This window comes from Passer domesticus, chromosome 11 (assembly GCF_036417665.1).
Source record: "Passer domesticus isolate bPasDom1 chromosome 11, bPasDom1.hap1, whole genome shotgun sequence".
Lineage (NCBI taxonomy): Eukaryota > Metazoa > Chordata > Aves > Passeriformes > Passeridae > Passer > Passer domesticus.
In genome coordinates, this window is record NC_087484.1 from 14,732,358 (window position 1) to 14,750,828 (window position 18,471).

General features: G+C 40.3%; 1 protein-coding gene across 2 annotated transcripts in view; it reads right to left on the minus strand.

Annotated features, from left to right (window-relative positions):
- ZBTB38 (zinc finger and BTB domain containing 38) overlaps positions 1-10,070 on the minus strand; it is a 47,902-nt gene extending 37,832 nt beyond the window's left edge. For both annotated transcript variants that reach the window (XR_010346320.1, XR_010346321.1), the window contains exons 1-2: positions 6,727-10,070; positions 1,459-2,767 (exon numbers count right to left, since the gene is read on the minus strand). The gene's annotated coding sequence lies outside the window, so the exon portion shown is untranslated. The remainder of the gene's footprint in view (positions 1-1,458; positions 2,768-6,726) is intronic.
- Between the last annotated feature and the right edge of the window lie 8,401 nt (positions 10,071-18,471).

An 18,471-nucleotide genomic window follows, 5' to 3' on the forward strand; every position in this document is an offset into this window, starting at 1 on the left:
ATCCTGTGACGTTTTCCTCACTGAGCTCTCGGTTTAAACAGGCGGCCCCGGAGCGGGGGAAAGGCCCGGCCGCGCAGCCCAGCCCGCGGGCCCGCGGTGGCTGCGCGGGGCGGCAGAGCCGGGGCCGGGCGGCTCCGGGCAGCGGCCGGGCTCAGCTCGCACACAACCTCGGGCTGCCTCTGTTTCCCAAGCCAGTACCTGCATACCATTCTCTCTGTATACTGCGACGCACTATTATACTCTCCCCTCCATCATACCTAAAATTCAGGGCTCATTCAAAGTGGAACTCATTATCAGCTGGCGTTAGTTTTCAGTCTCAGTGCAAATTGTGCTGTACTTATGATGACGCTAATAATCTAAAATAAAGACCAAGCTGAAAACAGCTTATCTGCTGCCTGACCACAGAAGAAATTGGCAAGTAGTCGGGCTCATACTTCCTCTTTTTTTTTTTTATTTTATTTTTTTTTTTTGTACGTCAGGTTACAAACGGGGATCTCATTGGCTCATCTAAACCCACTGCTAAATAAGCAGGCTTTTACTCCTTTTTCATCTGCTTGTCAGATCTGCAGAAGTAAGACCATGTAGACACTGCTTTCAAATTTAAATGTCCCAAGTTAGGCATGTCAATATGTAGTGAATGGTACAGTAATGCAGCAGTTACTGAAATTTACTCAAGTACAATGTAACTTTTTGCCTCATTGCAGCATTATGGGTTTGGGGATCCTATTAGTAGGAAGTCTATTAGCATTTATTTAAAAATAACTTTTAGCTGCACAGATCTATATCAAAGCTAAAAGCAAACATACACTGTAAAGTTAAACATTAAAAGGCAAGTGAATGCCACATTTGCTTTCCTTTAGTTTTATAACAATTTAAAAGCTGACAATTCATTTTCTGGTGTATGTACTTATGAATGATCTCTTGGAGTTGACAATGCTGGAAAAATTTTCAATTAAAAATTATTCTAGTTTTTCAGATTTCTGTGTCTAGGTAGCCTCTCTCAAAATAAATCCCCAGGGATTTAATTAGCTTTACCTTCGAATTCAAAAGGCAACCTCTAGACTTTCCAGAGCATACAGTGAGTATAAGGAAGCAAGAGGTGAAAAAATACACATGACCATTTTAGTGGTCCTACAAGAACAATGTATCAGCATTGTTAGATCAATAACTCATTGCTTTAAATACATAAACAAAAGAATTTCTATTGTTCCTATTTTTTGATGTATTTCAGAATTCAACAGTAAAAGGGACAAATTCACCAAAAAAAAGGTAGTTCACTAAAATCGTAATAAAAACTTCATTGGTCTAAATGTAATGACTAAAGAAATAATAGTGTACATATTTTCAGATATTAAAAACTATTCTGAAACTTGATTTTGCAAGTTGATTTTGCATTTGGAAAGACTGCTAAGCGGAACTTACTGCACTGCTGTTACTTCCCTGTCTAATAATATTTACCTTCAGATAGATTCCATCATATTCTTCGTAATCATAATTTTCACTGCCAGTCAAAGCAGGTTTTAATTTCTTTTAAAATAAATCCTGTTTTAGATTTCATTTGGCAAACCTGTAGCATTCTTACGTGCAAAGTTGTACTCTGTCTTCTGCTTGATCTTGTTTCATAGCCAGCTTCATAGCAGTAGGGTCATAATAACAAGAATATGAAAATTGTTAAAGGAGTGAAACAGTTCGACTTCTCTTAAGTTTCAGTGTCATAAAAACATTTTGTGCAGGAGTATCCAAGACTTTCTTCTTTATTTTACAGTCCTGATGATCATAATTGCTTAGAAAGTGGAAAGTTATAATTTTGCATATAAGATCACTCACCTAATTCAGCAAACTAAATAGCTGCTGTGTCATTAATGTTTGCCATGTGGTGAGTAATTGCACCAAGTCTTCGCCTCTTGAATAGCTTGCTTTGCAGCTCTTTGTTTCACTGACCATAAACCACAGGGTTAAAACAGTGCAAATTACAAAGTAAGAAGGGCTGTGAAATAGTGCTTTCATGGTGTCTTCCAACACCTGTTATCAGAAATAGCAGAAGGTGCAAACTCAATTGCTGTCCATGAATAATGATAGTTTTTTCTGGGCTTTTTATTTTAGATATTTGAATGACCATCATGTTTTTCTTCTCTGCAGAAGAGGCAGTAGTCAATTACAATGATGATTATATGAACTACAATTAAAACAATTCCAGCTGCTCTGACAAAAGTAGCTCCAGGCAGAGTTGGCCATGAGGTTCTGTTTTGAGTGTACCTTGAGGTGTTTCTTTTTTGCTTTCTGTAAGTAATAGGCAAATAGCTTTAAGCTTTGTTGTAATCCAAGCACAAATGATGAGTTGGTGTTTCACCGAGCACACTGGCCGTAAATAATGTGGAGATCAGCATATGAATCAAGATACCAGTGAAGTGCCATCAAAGTAAGAGGTCTTCTGCCACTTGCTCCTTATACTCCAAACATTGTCCATATTACAAATTGTGGAGTTGTCACATTAAGTACTTGTACTGTTTAACAGATTGCACCAAGGTCAGAGAGGAGGGAACAACATAGCAGGTGATGGCACAGGAGAAAATATTGCACTTATTTCTTCATTTGAAAGCATTCTCAAACTATCTCTGGTATTAGCAAGCTAAGTGAAATAATAACAATGTAATCATCTGCTTAAAGGAATGGTTTTTAGTACACTTCCATATACACTGATACTGAGCATTTCCTCTCAGATGAATTACCAAACACGTTCATGATCTTTAAAGGCAGCTCCCAGGTCCTGTAAAAAAAAAGAAAAACCCAAAAGTATCATAATTTGTACAGTTAGCTTGATGCTATTTCTTCCCATAACCATAAGCACGATTCATGTTTAGCAGATATCTACAATTAGCAGATATTTACAATAAGACAAGCTTTCCTGCACACAAGTAGCTGATTTTACTGTAACATGTAATATATTGGTTTTCATGGCTGAAAGAATATCATACTAGAACCTCTAAAGCATGTCCTTAACTTTCTCCTTTTGATGGCCATTTAGTGGGTGGGTAAATATAGAGAGTAAGGAAATGAAAAGTATCCTTACAATAAGGATTGTTTGCAAAGCATTTTGATAGGTAAATTGATTCCCAGAGTCTCGGAATGGACACAGTTGGAAGGCACCACAGCGGGCCATCTAACATTTTCTTATTTTTATATACGTGTAGAATCTTTTAAATGCAGTCTTAAATGCTGGGCTTACTTGAGGTAACTTTTATTTTTATGTGGTTTTCAGGCATCTTTTGATGCTCCCTGCATTTAACTAAAGTACACATTACTGAGAAGACTGAACGTAATACTTGAGAACAGAGACAAGCACCCAAAAAAAGCCCCCAAAATCAAGGAAGGTATTTCAGAGGCAAGGACGGTGCTGTAAATAATCTACAGAGTCTCAGGTTTGTCTGTGTGATCATCAATTAAGAAAGTACTTATGTACATAAATACTACAGTTTAAGCACTTCCAAAGCAGTTGGGTAATTTCAGAGTGTAAGTCCTTTTTTCAAAAGGTGGAAGCTTTGGCTTTGCTCATGGCCAGCTGTCACTCAGCTGTTAGCCATAGGATTTCTCCTGACAAAGTTTCCAGTCTGCTTTGGAGTGACCTCGTTTTTATTACAATAAAGACCAGCCTGTGCTGGGCTGTTGGGTAACAGCAAGCCACAACGGAGGTATTACATATAATTTCTGTCTTTACAAAACCCTACAGCAGATTTTCCATAGTTCACCTACAGTCATCTTCTTCCAGAATACTTCTGAATACAAACAGCATATGGATGGGGGAGAGTCAGTATCTCTTACTGACTCTGCATGGTTCAAGAAGGTGACACTGAGTCTCCATAGACATGTGTGGCCTTTGGGCACATGGAGAAGAAATAAGCATTTAAAATTATTGCATGGACTGCAAAAAGTCTGTGGAAAAATAGAGTATATGAAGTTTATTTTGATGAAAGTGTCAGGGACAGATACTGCATGTGAACAAGTTTTACATAAAAAGAGAAATATTCGTATTTTTCTTTTGTTTAAGCAAAAGGGGCCAGTGACTGCAGCTTCCCTCCAAGGGGCTGAATCACCACTTCCTGTCAACTTGTTAGCACTAACACATCACTTCAGAGCTACAGCTCCAAAGCTTCAAAGTGCTCCACACAGGCCAGCTTCTGTTTGTACAGTGCAGTCACTGAGCTGCAGTTCAGCAGTGGCAATACTGGTGTCTGGAGCTATTTTTAAAGTGCACTGCATTGTCATGAATCAGCTTTCTGATCTCCTACTGTAATCTGTTTAGCAAATGGCACATTTAGCTACTTCACCTACTTTGATATATGTGTGTGTACATATATATATATATATATATATATATATATATATATTTGCATGGCAGGCACTCAGTCTTCCATTTACTGTGCGGAATGATGAACACATTGAAAGGATGCATTAAATAAGCAGAAAACTGCTATTGTTTTTGTTAGAATTCTCAGAATAGACATTGTAGAATGAAATCACTGAGTCCTGTGGTTGTCAGGGTCTCTAGAAACTCAATTTTGTATGTGCATAAATAAGGACAGCTTTGCTTAGTCATTCATCTATCAGTTGGTCATTTCCTATGTATGGGCAAAAGATAACAGTGGCTAAAGGGTCTTCTCTGCAGTTTAGATCTGTATGCTGATTAAGCTCAGTCTGCAAGGCATGTGGTAAAATTTCAATGTATGAATTTTTACAGTTCTTATAGCAGTGTCATGAGGCCTGTTCACTCAAGTCGTTACCCACAACACATGGAAGTCTTCATCTTGCAGATTTTTCAGTATTACAAAAGCCTAAAAAGAATGTTAACACTGAGTTTGATAGGAAGTGAAGCCTGTTTTTATATCAGCAATGTTTCTACATGGAGCTAAAGCTTCATTTAAAAAGCATCACAGACTTCATTTGGAGTTTTTATTTAGACTACATGGAAGTAAAATTATTTCATTTTAGCATTTACCCAAAACAATAAACCCACAATATATCAGTTGTATTATTTCAGGCACTGCCCATGGAGATGACAATGATAATATATTGATAAATAAATTAGGAGATGTTTAAAAGAAATCAAAATCAGATTGCCACACTGATGTGTCTTATGCTATCTTCTATCATTGCTACATTCATTGATTTTCAAAACTCCAAACTAATTTTGACTAAATATATATAGAAATATTTAATAATCTGAAAGCAATATTTCATCGCTGTGGAAACAAAAGGATTTTTAATACTTAAATATTTAGTGGCTGAAGTGGTCTGGTAATGTAAATCAAAAAGAATATACACCCAGCAGAAGTAACCTCTCCCTGCTCAAGAGGGGCAGCTCAACCTGGCACCCAGGACCTCGTGCTCACCAGCTGCCCAGGCTGTGTCCTGAAGTGTCCCTGTCTCAGGAGCCTGGCTGGCCCATGCTGCAGCCAGGGCTGCTGCTGTGTGACATGAGAAGGAGCTGCCCCTTCAGCAGGTGGTAGCTGTGACAGCACTGACTCTGCACTGTCTGCTGGCAGTGCCTAAAACATGGCAGCTCCAAGGGGTCACACACTTCAACCCCTCTGTGCTCCAGAGGAATGGGGGTCTTCTTATTCTGACAGCCCCATCACATCCAACTGCCCCATATGGATGTCTTGGGTAACTCAGGGCGTTTTAAAAGGCACTGGAAGCCTCCATTTAGGAAACTGAATTTCATCCCAAATAACACTGCATGAGCAGCCTGCTGCTCTGATTCTGGCCTGCTTCTAACTGTAATCCTGGTATGAGAGAGACTTCAAACAAGGAAAAATGTGGATTAAAGTATGAGATGCTAGGAAGGCATCACTTGCTAACAGGTCAGACTGATGTTCAGAAAAGGTATTTCTAAACTGTCTGTAATACCACAGAGCTGACTGTGAAACATATCCACATGATGACAGAAAATTATGTGTAATTCTAGTTAAAATAATGGGCTGTCTTCCACTGAAGCCAAAGGGTACTGCTGGTTTCAATTGGACAGGACTGGTTTAAGATGGCAGTGTGGGAATTGATGCTGAATGCTTTCTAATCTCCTGCAGTTTTATTCAGACTCATGAGAAAGAATGTTGTTAACTATAGGTAAAATGTTAAGAAGATAGCACAAATTCAAAAGTATTTCGATTTTGTACCAATAATCTATTCCCAAATTTAAGAAATATCATTTGGAGAAGTTTCACAATACAAAAAGAGTATAGGAACATGGTGAACTTAAAGGACAAGAATGATGAACTAAAAATAATTCAGAAGTAGGAAAATTTGATACGTTTGAACCTACTGAGGCAATATTTAAAGACATATATGACTCAAATCTTAGGGTGCAGACTCACTGAATAATATCAAGAATAATTTTCAAATATATCTTGCTGACTTTAAATATAAAAGTATATTTTCCAGAAACAGTTTTTCTTACTACTGAGAAGAATAATCTGATGTATCCCTACTCTTTTGATGTTTAGCTACTGGGTATAATTTTATTCTTTGAGTGTAACACAAACTGTAGTCTTAAATTCATCCTTTTACTGATAAGAGTTTCATGTAGAGAATACCCAGACTTTTATTTGGAAAAGACAAATTTTAAAAAACAGATAAAACATCAAATTCAGCAGTACACTCATGCCTATCAAACTCTGATAATTAAAGGAATATGATGTAATTTGATTGTATCTTCAAAGAAAGTTAACTTACCTTGTATTTTGTCTTTGTTCAAATTGGAGTACTTTTTGCATGTTTCCTTCTCTGTGTTGCTAAAACATTGCTCATTGAAAAAGAAGAAGCAAGAGAAATTAAAGAGAAGCAAAATTAGAGAAGTTACTTGGAAACCAAAATGTCTACAATGTCATTACATAGTTAGAATGTGAGTCCTTCTAGAGGCATTTACAGTTTTTTATGCCATCAAAGACTCAAAAAGTAATAGCAAGAGATATAAATACTGTAACAAATACTATAACCTCACAGCTACCACAGATTTACTGTGGACTAAAATTTTACAGAAACAGAAAAAGTAACAAATCCCAGCTCCCCTTACTTAGAATGTAGTTCTCCTAATTAATTTGCTGTGATAAGAGAATACCTGTTAATAGCCTAAGACGTTGTGCACATACATTTTTCATGCAAATTTTGGTCCCAAGCCTTAGAATGGCAACAGCCTTTCCCCCAAACTAGCTGTCAATAACAGTCCTAAATGAGTATCTGCAAGCTGCTACCCTGGATAGAAAACAGCAGCAACCAGGGGTGTCTGCACCAGTACATTCTGTATAATGACCCAGGCACCGGGAAAAACATGCCTCCCATCTTCTCTGACTTGTCCTAGAAAGCTCCTCCTTTGCTCCAACCATCAAAGATCAGCAGGCAGAATTCCTTTGGCTGGCTCTTCATGCTGAGTGTACCTTGTGGCTGTCTCCATGCACAATTACCTGCTGAATCAGACTGACATAGCTACAACCCACTGCATTTGATAATTCTCAGACAGGGTTTGTGACTTAAAAGGGGCTGCAACATGCTTTCTGCAAGACCACAGTGGGCTTGCAGCTTTGGTTTATGTGGGTTTTTTTGTTTGGGTTTTGTTTTTTTTTATATAATATTATGAACTAGGGTGATAAAATTATTCTAGTTCCCTAGAACACATATATAGAACACATCTGAGGAGCTATATTCTTGCTAGTTCTGATGGAAAAAACCAAGTAGACAATATGCTCCTTATGACCAGCAGAGGATGAGGGCCCTGCTCTGTCATGTTGTTGTCCAGCTGAAGATTCTCAGGGTACCATTGCAGCAAACCGGGCTCTCTGGGTGACAGTGAGCTAGGACTGCAGGGCTGGTAAAGAGAGTTGCAGCAACACACAGATAACTTTCAGCTAACATCCTACAAACAGCAGCTGCCAACAGCTAATCAGTTGATGGCTCTGTGCTGAGGCAGTGAGCAGGGCTTTTCACAGCACAGCCCGTTTGGGGTGTGCAGTAATTGGGGTTTGGTAGGTGTGCAGCAAATTCAGGAAGTGCAATTTGCACCTCTTTGCGCCAGAAACGGAATGAGTCAGATCCTTGAAGCTTCAATTTCAGCTTTGCTGCTGCCTCCTCATTGTTCTGACTAATACAATGATTTCATACCCAGCTAAGTATGGTAAAAGCCAGCTGCATGGCCTCTAGGTTAGAGCCAGCTCATGCTGCCGTCAAAGCTAAAAGACTCCCACAGATTTCAGGGGAGCAGCTGCAGGCTGCTCCAGCTACCTGTAAGCCAAATTATTACCTACATAAGAAACACACAAATCAAGATACATTTAACAATACAACACACTGCATAGAAGTCATTAGCATCTCAGTTCTTAGGTGTTAAATTTGAAATCATCTGAAAGAGGCCAGAAATTCAAAAAGATCAAAGCAGATGGACATAAGACCTCTAACATATTAAAACCAAGAAACTTGAAATAGGCAGCAATTTTAAATGCAAATCTAGCTCTCTAAACATAAGGAAAAAAGGCCTAGAAAAATGCCCCGTATAGTTTTGGCCCCAGATGTCCCAAATTACTGCACGTCCCAAACTCCCTGTGCTGTGAAAAGTCCTGCTCACTGCCTCAGCACATACTTGTCTAACACTGCAGGATCAGTGTCCTGTGCTAACTTGGTATGACCTTGGTCCTGGGCAATACTGAAACCTCTCTCTTTCATGAGACTTTATATATACACACTGGCACTTTTCATGGTCAGTGTACACATTTACAGAATACAGGCTTCTTTCCAATTTATTTAATTACTTGCTATAAGTAAAGCATTTCAAAAACCATTTTTTACTAATGGGGACAATGTTTTTTCCTTCTGTTTATAAATTAACTTTAGTAATTGTGAAGAGCACTGAGGATGAAATGACTTAATGTAACATTTGAAAGATTTAGTAACAGTTGTATTTCCCTGCATTCTCCCATTGGAACCACGACTCAGCAATGCATTTGATAACTGTTTTTCCTTCTGATCTTGTGTAAGCCAAAACCTTGGTCTGACAAATGATATTGTGAGAGCAGTTATCTAAAACTGCCTGGAGCTCTGGCAGAATCAGGCCAAGGGCCTTGATGCTAACCCCGCAAAAGGTAATCAGGGTTTGCAGTTGGCTATTGGCAGAGTAAGATTAAATTTGATTCTGTAAGGCTGTTGTAACTCCAGAAAATTAAGACATCGTCCTTTAGTAGTGGTCCTAGTTAGTCCACAACATTTTTTCTTAAAAGGTGAGGATAAGGTCAGTGGTGAGACCCAGAAGCTTCCCCACCTCTCCAGAAGAGCTGCAGGGAGAAAGATCAGGGTAATTTGACACAGAGGTCAGACTTTGTATGTACTTGCTGTACAGTATTCTCTAGTCTCAGAATAGTGCAGCTGACAGCTAGGATCCCTCCTTTCTAACAGATGTCAGGTGTATTTCAGTAAATATCAAAACCATGGATAGCTTTCTGAGCCTGATGTGAAAACAGAGATTCTAAGGTTTCCTGCATGCAATTTCTAACCTCCTTAGAGGCCCTGGTGATCAGCCATGCCTGCCTATCAAGCACTACTCGCTTTTTGGGTCAAAGAGGCATCAAAATGGGGTCAGAGGACGAGCTCATTATTTCCTGTCTTCTCAGCACTCTGCTCCCAGTATTTTTTGGCTCCTCTGTGACGAACGTGGCATTGTTTGTGAAACAATGTCATGTTTTAATGATTTGCAAGTACTGTGAATCGTACATATTAAAGATACTCAGAAAGCATTAACAGCCGCTATTTAGTGCAGCAAAGTTTTATTGAATTTCAAGGATATAGACTAATTATGTGTTGAACAAAAAGCCCCCATTATTGTGGGCTTACTTAAATAACCCATCAAGACTCAATAAATTGGCAATAGCATGAGAGATATTAATATAGATTTAAAAATATTTTAATCTAATTTGCTACATCTTTAGTAGCAATATTTTCAGATGGATCTTAGTATAAAGTACATTAAAATATTTTAAAAAAACCAATGTATACTTGCCAAATAATTAAACTTTCAGAACCCATAAGGTGTATGACCCTAGCGTGACCCGCTGCCACGGCGCTGGTGTTGCCGGCGTCACTGCCGCCCCGCACCGCCGGGAGCGCCTGCCCGGTGTGTGTCACATCACATCAGCACTGGCGTGCCCTGCGGAGCTGCTGCTCCTGGCGGGCTCGCACCGCGGCCGAGGCTGCTCCGGGCTGCAGCTCCCGCCCGGCCCGGCCCGGGCCCTGAGCCGCGCCGCTCCCGGAGCGGCCCCGCCTGAGGCGGCCCGGCCGCTGCGCCGCGGCGCCCCCTGGCGGGCCAGGCCCGCCATGGCGGCCGCGCTGCCCCCGCGCCCTGAGGGAGCCCCGGCCCCAGCGCGGGATGGCGGGGAACGCCGGCCCCGCAGCGGCCCCGCAATGGTCCCACAGCGGCCCCGCAATGGTCCCACAGCGTCCCCGCAGCGGCCCCGCAATGGTCCCGCAGCGGCCCCGCAATGCTCCCACAGCGGCCCCGCAGCGGTCTCGCAATGGTCCCGCAGCGGCCCCGCTGGGAGCACCGGTCTCACACCGGGATGACGGGGAAAGGGACTGCCGGAGGCACTGGAATAATAAAACTTGTGATTTTTAGGGACAGTAAAACCTTGTGGTCACTGCCGCTTGCAAGAAGCCTTATTAAAACTAATGATTGCTCCTCATTAGAGCCGCAATGCAGTTCTGTTAAGAAATATATTGAAAATACAAAGGGCAGAAAAGTCAGGCTAGTAATAGTATGAGCTGAATAAACCTTCCCTTTTGGAATAAAACCTTGAGAAGAGGGTCTGTAGTATCTAACCTAAAAAACAGTGCAGCTGGTTAGCAGAAATCATCATCATCCCAGTGTCAGGAGCACGTTGACATTTCAGATTACAAACAAAAAGTGCTTCTAAAACGATGTTTGTAGAGGTTAACAATCATTTCCTTAATATATAATAAAGTTGTATTAAAGTAATATTTGCATTCCCTATTAAAGCAACTCCACAGGTGACCAGATGATTAGGTTAAAGAACATTGACTAGTTTGCTTTTTCCATTGCAGCCACCGCAACAGCAGGAGCAGCACTTCCAAAGTCTGCCAGGGCCACCGGCAGCACCAGCCGCTGGAGCTCGAGTCCATTTGGGAACCAGGGCGAAGGGAACAGCTGGCTCGAATGAACGCCTGGGAGCCCACACCCTCGCTCTCCCTCAAATAACAATGTTTATTGCATTCTTATTGCACTGAAAGGAAAGCAATAAGCATTTGGGAAAACAACATCTACAGGCTGCTGTGTGGGAGGACAAGACGATGTTATCCTGTCCAGCAATCTCTTACTTCTCTCTCTCCATTTGATAATAAAAACAATTACTGAACAAATGTCCCGTTCGCACTTTGCTCCTCTGCTTTTTGTTCTTCGTTACTCTCCCTAAAACAACACAAACTGAGCCGGAAATAGTTTGTCAGATTCCAGAATCTGGAATGCATTTTCATCAGCCCGTTTCTATCCGGATGGAAGTGCAGAGCTGCTGCAGCAGCCACAGACGCACAAGAGATCCCATACATCCCTCTGGCTCCTCTCATGCTGGGGGAGAACTACGGCTACGGATAGGAGTCCACAGTGACATCTCTGCCACCTCTCCTGTGTCATCTCTCTGCATGCACACTGTTCCATCCCCCTCTCTAAGTTTCTGTGCTACTTAAAGCAATTACAACTCGAGTGAGTCATTACACCACAAGTCTTGGAGTCACTCCCTCATACAAGAAAATAAAAGCTCTCCCTCTTTTCTATGGGACCTACTTTCTGCTGGTATTTGAGTCAGATGGTGGCAACCCAGACAGAACTGTCATCCAACACTTCTTCTCAAGTAGCTTTTTACCCCTTAGTGACTTGGTAGGAACAACAAATACACAAACTCAAATGAAATGGAGCTGGAATGCTCCCAGTGACATGCAGTGCAAGACAGCGACTTGCAGATAGGAAAGCGCCTCTCCCCGAAAGATGAAGACTCTGAAGTTACCTACATGTGAATCTTTCAGATTCCCTTGAGCTGACAGCTCCCCCACCTACCTGTGTGAAGTTTTATATGGCAACAATGAAAGGAAAGAAAAGTACTAATAGAGAAAGCGAGATAACAAAAACACAAAATAGAAAAATATGCTAAAAAGAAGCTCAGCAGCAGAGTTAGAAATCAAACTTTCCCCTGAAAACAGCAACAGGAATCTAGCCAAGAAACAATGGTCTTGGTACACTTTGGAAACTAGAAGTAGAATAATTATAGGCACATCTTATTTTATCAGTAATACATAAGAAGTGTTTTCTAGCATCCTAGTTATGGATTTAGTCATGTAAATCTTTACTTGCATAAGAAGTTTGTACTTGCAATGAATACAAAATATTTGGAAGATATTTATGCTGTTCTTTGAAAATTTGTTTTTTAGGAGACTGAAACAAAGCAGTAGATTGTAGCATCTAGTTATGAAAAAGAGGATACACATCCCATCCAAGTATTGTGGCACCCTCCTTCTTCTTTTAAGGTGAACACCACAAATGCTGAAAACATTTGGATTGAAAAAAAAAAGGTTTATAATTTAGGTATATGTTTTTTAAACTGAGGATCAGTCTGGAAAATACCAAGAAGTAAGCTGCTCCTGTATGCTCATAAGCATGTTGTATTGTACTTCTGAGATTGAGCTATTTATAATCTTTACTGCTTTATTGTTGTTTTTAAAAGTGCATAGATATATGTAAATATTTACACACATAAATATTTTACAATACATAAAATAATTTTTAAAACAGTGCACTTGCAGAAAAGTATTAATATGAAAACATATATTAAAATGCTATTCATGTAATATTTATGTTATACATGAAACCTAAATTACTGTATATTTTTGTTCAGAAAAGCTTTCAAGCTCTGACAGCATTATTTGGCGGTTTACATATGGAAAAACAGAAAGAAAATTATTTTATTATTCTCCGCTAGAGGGAGAGAGAGCGGCTCTTGTTGCTGGGCAGATTCTGCAAACAATTTCATTCGGCACCATTTAAAGCAATGATGTCAAGTTTTGGGGAAAAAAACCCCAGGAATGCAGTTCATCATCTTATCAAATACAAAGTAACTCCTAAAATACTAAAGACCTGAAATCTAAAATTTCATTGCTGCTAGGTTACTTTCTGGAATCAATACTACACCAAGTTGATTTCTTTAGACATAGATGTTAACATATTTATTAAAACATCCAAAATAAATAGCAAAAGTAACAGAAATTGTAACAGTTACTAATTTGATAACAAAAAACCCCAAACCTATATTGTACTTTCCATTCTGTATGGGATATGGAATACTCCTGCAGGTATAGCATTGTTTTCACTGCTTCCTTAGAAATCAGAGCACGATTTCTTCCACCCAACAGGTCACTCTCCACCTCAGAAGCTCAGAGAAGTCTCACCTCCCCAAATACAATTTGACAGTAACTGTTCAGAGTGTCAGTGTTTCCATTTCACCTAAATAACCTGATGATCCAGTCATGATATCCACACAAATATCTGTCCCTTTCAGTCCTCTGGACTCGCGGTTCTGCTAGTTTGCAGTTTGTGGTAGGTAAGAAAACAAGAACTGGTGTCTGTGTGCCCACAGAACTGCCTCAGTGTGGGAACTTCCCCAGCCCACAGAAACATGAGACACTTGCTCTAGCTCAGAGTACTGAGCAGGACCAAATTCCTGATGCATTTGTAAGGTCATTTGGACAGTGGGCACAGGATGCCCACTACCTAAAGGACAGATATGGATGGCACATAATCAAAAGCTGAAATGTTACTTTAATTAAAACCCACTGCAGAAAGAGTAGAGAAGGCTGGGAGGGGTTAATATGTCAATTGTCAAAGCAGTAATCTAGCACTGGAAGTTTAAGTGACCTTGAAAAGTTGTAAATATTTCTTTATATACTGTGACATGGACAAACTAAGCACATGGTAACAACTGTTCGGTTTGTGCTCATATAGATTTCAAAGGAAGCCCTCTCTTTATGGTTCAAGAACAAAAACTTAACAAGGAAACACAAACCAGGCCTTAATACAATGTTTGAATTTAATTCTGAAGTTTATAAAATGCTCACAAATAAAAAATCCCATTAAATATATTTCTATTCTGCAGTCCTGTTTACGTTTATTTAAGTTTTCTAAGAAACTGGAGGCAGTGTAATAATACATTCATTTTTTCTATGTCTGTTTAGAGAAAACTGTAGTTATTGACAGTATGAGCGCTATGCAGAGATAGGAAAAACTCCAGTGAAACAAGCAAATGATATTGGAACACTTACTGAGAAGGAAGGAATGGCTCTATCTTAGACACATAATGGCAGCTTTTGTACAAACAGTTCTGGCTGAGCTGTCACAGGGATCTCCGTTGCAGGACCTCTGGGGTTTTTGGGCCTAATGGAGATCAGTCACACTTCAGCTCTCCAAAGCAGCCCATGCAGCTGTGGAGAGCACGACAGCAGCAGAACACTGAGCACACCCTGGCAGCTTCACACAATGTGAAAGTCCCTGGTTCAGGTACTGCTGCAGATGACCTTATGAGATATGAGCCACTAATGGCACACTGCGGTTTAGCTGTGAGCTGAGGAAGTCACCTGCTGTAACTTGGCTGAATTATTTACAGCTCTCAATTCAGTGGAGGACAGTGTATGTGTCTCCTTCTGTCTCTAATCATTGTTTACCTGCTCTCATGAATCCTAACACCATTGCTGTTCTGGTGTTTAAAAAATACCTTTTCTGAAAATATGTTGCTTTGGGACTTTACCCAAATCAAGTTATAAAATGTTTTTGGGATTTCATGAAAGTTTTGATATTTCAAAAACTGTTTATAAAGAACGTAATACTTTGGCAGCGGTGCTACAGCAAATAAAAAGGGAAACAGAAAGGAAAATCACCAGTTCAAATCAATCTCAGAAAAACTCAATGTTTACAAGCACAAATGCTGTTTTATATTATATTCTCAAAATGTTTAGAGATCAGAAGATTCTTTTGACCAAAATGTCTGTCAAGATAAGCATGAAGAAAACTACAGAACAAAGATACGTATATGTTTTAAACTTTATACATAATTTACAACCAACCAAATTTTATTGGTTTGAACTAGACACATGCAAAACCTTCACTTCATACCCACTGGAATAAAACATTTAAAGAGCAAAAATTTAGAAAGATACTCCACACAGATTTGTGATTTGAATGCAATAAAATTAGACATAGCCTTGGTGCCACTGAAATAAATACTTGCATTTATATTAACTAGTTCAGTGCTAATTTGACCTTGCAGGAATTTGCAGTTAATTTGGTATATTTGCAACAGGTGCAGCCCACAACCAAGCACCAAGCACTGCATGCTGTGAGATCTCTTACATGCCCAGGTCTGACCTGGGGGAAGTGACTGCAGTGCCAGCGTGAGTCACGTTGGAGGCCCCAAGTTCTCTCTCCTGACGCGGTACTTCAGATGTTCAGCCAGCTGCAACCACACCCTTATACTCACACGTTTTAAACCAGAAAAGCCAGATATCACCATGTGCAAAACATGTTAGTGTTACAGTTGCACTTAGGACTCATGGGATTTTTCCTGATAAGATAGTTTATCTTCCTTCTCAATTTACAACTTTGATTGCTAACGTAGAACGCTGAAGTTAAATAACACCGCAAAAAGGGACTGTTTCATCACCTCTTCTTTTGTTTTGCTAGCAAGTGTCATTCCTCCTGTGCTGTGACTTTCTGAATTAGGGAAATAACTATAATGAGTTGGAGAGTACACATTTTCCTGTGGACGTCTTTTTCTATAACATGGACATGTGGGTTTGCTGTTGCTGCTGCCTCTGAAGAGCTTAAAAGTGTGGAGATGGCAGCAGTTCAGAAGCAGCAGCCACCACACATACTCCTACCCATACAATGTACCCTGCCAGCTCTTTAGACTTCTGCAGCTCAGTATCCTGCTCCTGCTCACTTTCTCCCTTCATTGCTGCACTTCTCATGTGAGGCAATGCTCAGTTTTGCTGGGAGAACCTCTAACAAGAATCTTGACAAGTCACTGATAAAATAGCCTCTCCACCCTGAGGCAGGACTGTTAACCTCTGCAGCATCCCCAGCTGCTGAGAAACGTTCTTTGGTTCTTTTAATAGAGTCCAGGAAACTTTCACATTTCTCACAGCATACAGTGTGTTTTTTACACAATTTAATTGAAAGAGTGTAGCCTTAGATTAAATGGTGCAAAGAAATTTTTCCCTGTGAGAGTGATGAGGCATTGGCAGAGGTTGCCCAGAGAGGCTGTGGTTGCACCACCCCTGGAAGTGCTCAAGACCAGGCTGGACGGGGCTTTGAGCAATTCAGTCTAGGGGATGGTGTTCCTAACCACAGGAGGGGGTTTGAAACTACATGATCTCTAAGGTCCCTTCCAACACAAACCATTCTATCATTCTGCACTGTCCTCCTAAAGGATCTAAGGAAATTAAACAGGACCTTTTGTAGCTGCTGTAATGCTCTCTCTTAGAGAGAGAAGGGAGAAGACAGAAAAGACAAGTAGTTATTCTCCAAAAGGAAATCTCCATGCCAGCAATGATAAAAACGTTGCTTTTTCCTCTACTTTTGAATTCCATTCCCATGGCCTATCCTCAGTATTGAGTGAACTTGAAGATAGCAAATTAGTTCATTCTTTCCCATTTGAGTAAGACTCTGCAACTATCATGGGAGTAGGCAGGGGAATTGCTGAAAATGTTCATACTTGCTCAGAATATTGTTTGATAATGTTGTTTTGTGGTTGAATCCACCAAAGATACCAAGGATCCTCTGCAGACAGGCAGTGGGAAAAGAAGAAAATATGCATTACTTCTGTTTGGCAGTCTGGAGTTACCAGAATGAAGAGAGAGCACAAGCTTTAAGGTTTCGTAAGGTAGCTGTACTACTGTGCAGTCTCTATGCCAAATGATAATATTAGGTTGTTTTCCTTTTGCCTTTTTACCCAGCACCAATGTAACATGCCCTTGCAAATATACAGAATTCTTCAGTTACCCAAAGAGGCTCATGGAAGAAAGAGGAGGCAAAATCTATAAATACCATAAATTATCTTTCCTTTTAACAGTAACTTGTGTAATGAAGAATTGGCCGGGTCATTTGGTGATACTTTGTACTGGTTAAAAGTTCAGCGGTTGGGAGAAGGATTTTTAAAAATTTTTTTTTTCTGTTGTGTATCTTGGTGCTGCAGCAGCCAAGCTCCTATTTTAGACCTTACCTTCCTCATCAATCACTACAGCACTATGACTTCATGGGAAGCAGGGTGGCAGTTTAATGAGAGCTTTAGGGAGGAGAGTGATCAGCACTACAGCAACAGTAGAGGAAAAGTGCTGGGAAGATAAATAGCACTTTATGTTTTTATCAGTATGCATTTCCAGAAGGCTAAATGGTCTGTGAGATCTACAGCACAGCTACCCTTTTAAGCAATGAGGATTAAGCAAGTGCTTGAAGCTGAAGAGTATGGTCTGAATGAATGAACTCAAGATGGGTTAAAACTGCATGGAATCCTGGGCTTGAAGAATAGAAATTAGTGGGGTGATTAGTTGGTGACCAGTACAAGCAGAACACTCAAGGGTCAATACTGGTACCAGAACTGTTCATTACCTTGATTTTAGCTGGAATAATTATATAGGATGCACCTGCAGCAGATTTTCAGACAATACTAACTTTGAAGGGGTGATTTCCAAATCAAACAGTAGAGATCCAGTTGAGAGGCCTTTGGGAAACTTAAAAACTGAGGCAAGAGAAACCTTACAAAATGTGATGACGAGTGCAAAGGGAACACATGCAGTTGAATAGTGCCAGGCACCAGTGCAAGCTGCCAGAGCAGCAGCTGAAGAGAATGTGGGGTCACAGTGGACACTAAGCTGAACTTGAGCCAACAGGGTGTTTTCATTGTGAATAAAGTGAAGCACTGTCCGAGCTACATTAGGAAGGGAGCACGGACAGCAGATGAATGGAGATTGTTATCCCTCCTTATTTAGTGATAGTGAGTCCACACCTGGGATAAAGTGTCCTGTTTGGGGTTCCCCATTCCAAAAAGGATATCAAGAAACGGGAGAAGGGCATGCAGAGGGCTGATGAGATGGCAAATGGCCTACAGCATACAATTTGTGAAGTGATTTAGAGTAAGTTTGGTTTCATTTGCCTAGCAGAGAGGAAAATAACGGGCTATCAGACAACAACCTAAAACTGTTCAAAGGGGAGTGGCAAAGATTATTGAGCTGGACTCTTCTTAATTGCAGCAAATGGCAAAACCAGAAGGAAAAGTCACAAGCTGAGTACTTGGAGTTGTGACTGGATGCATGTGATTATGCATGGCTGGTGCTATACAGGAACATACTGCCCAGAAAGGCTGGCCAGTCTCTATCCTTGAAGGCTTT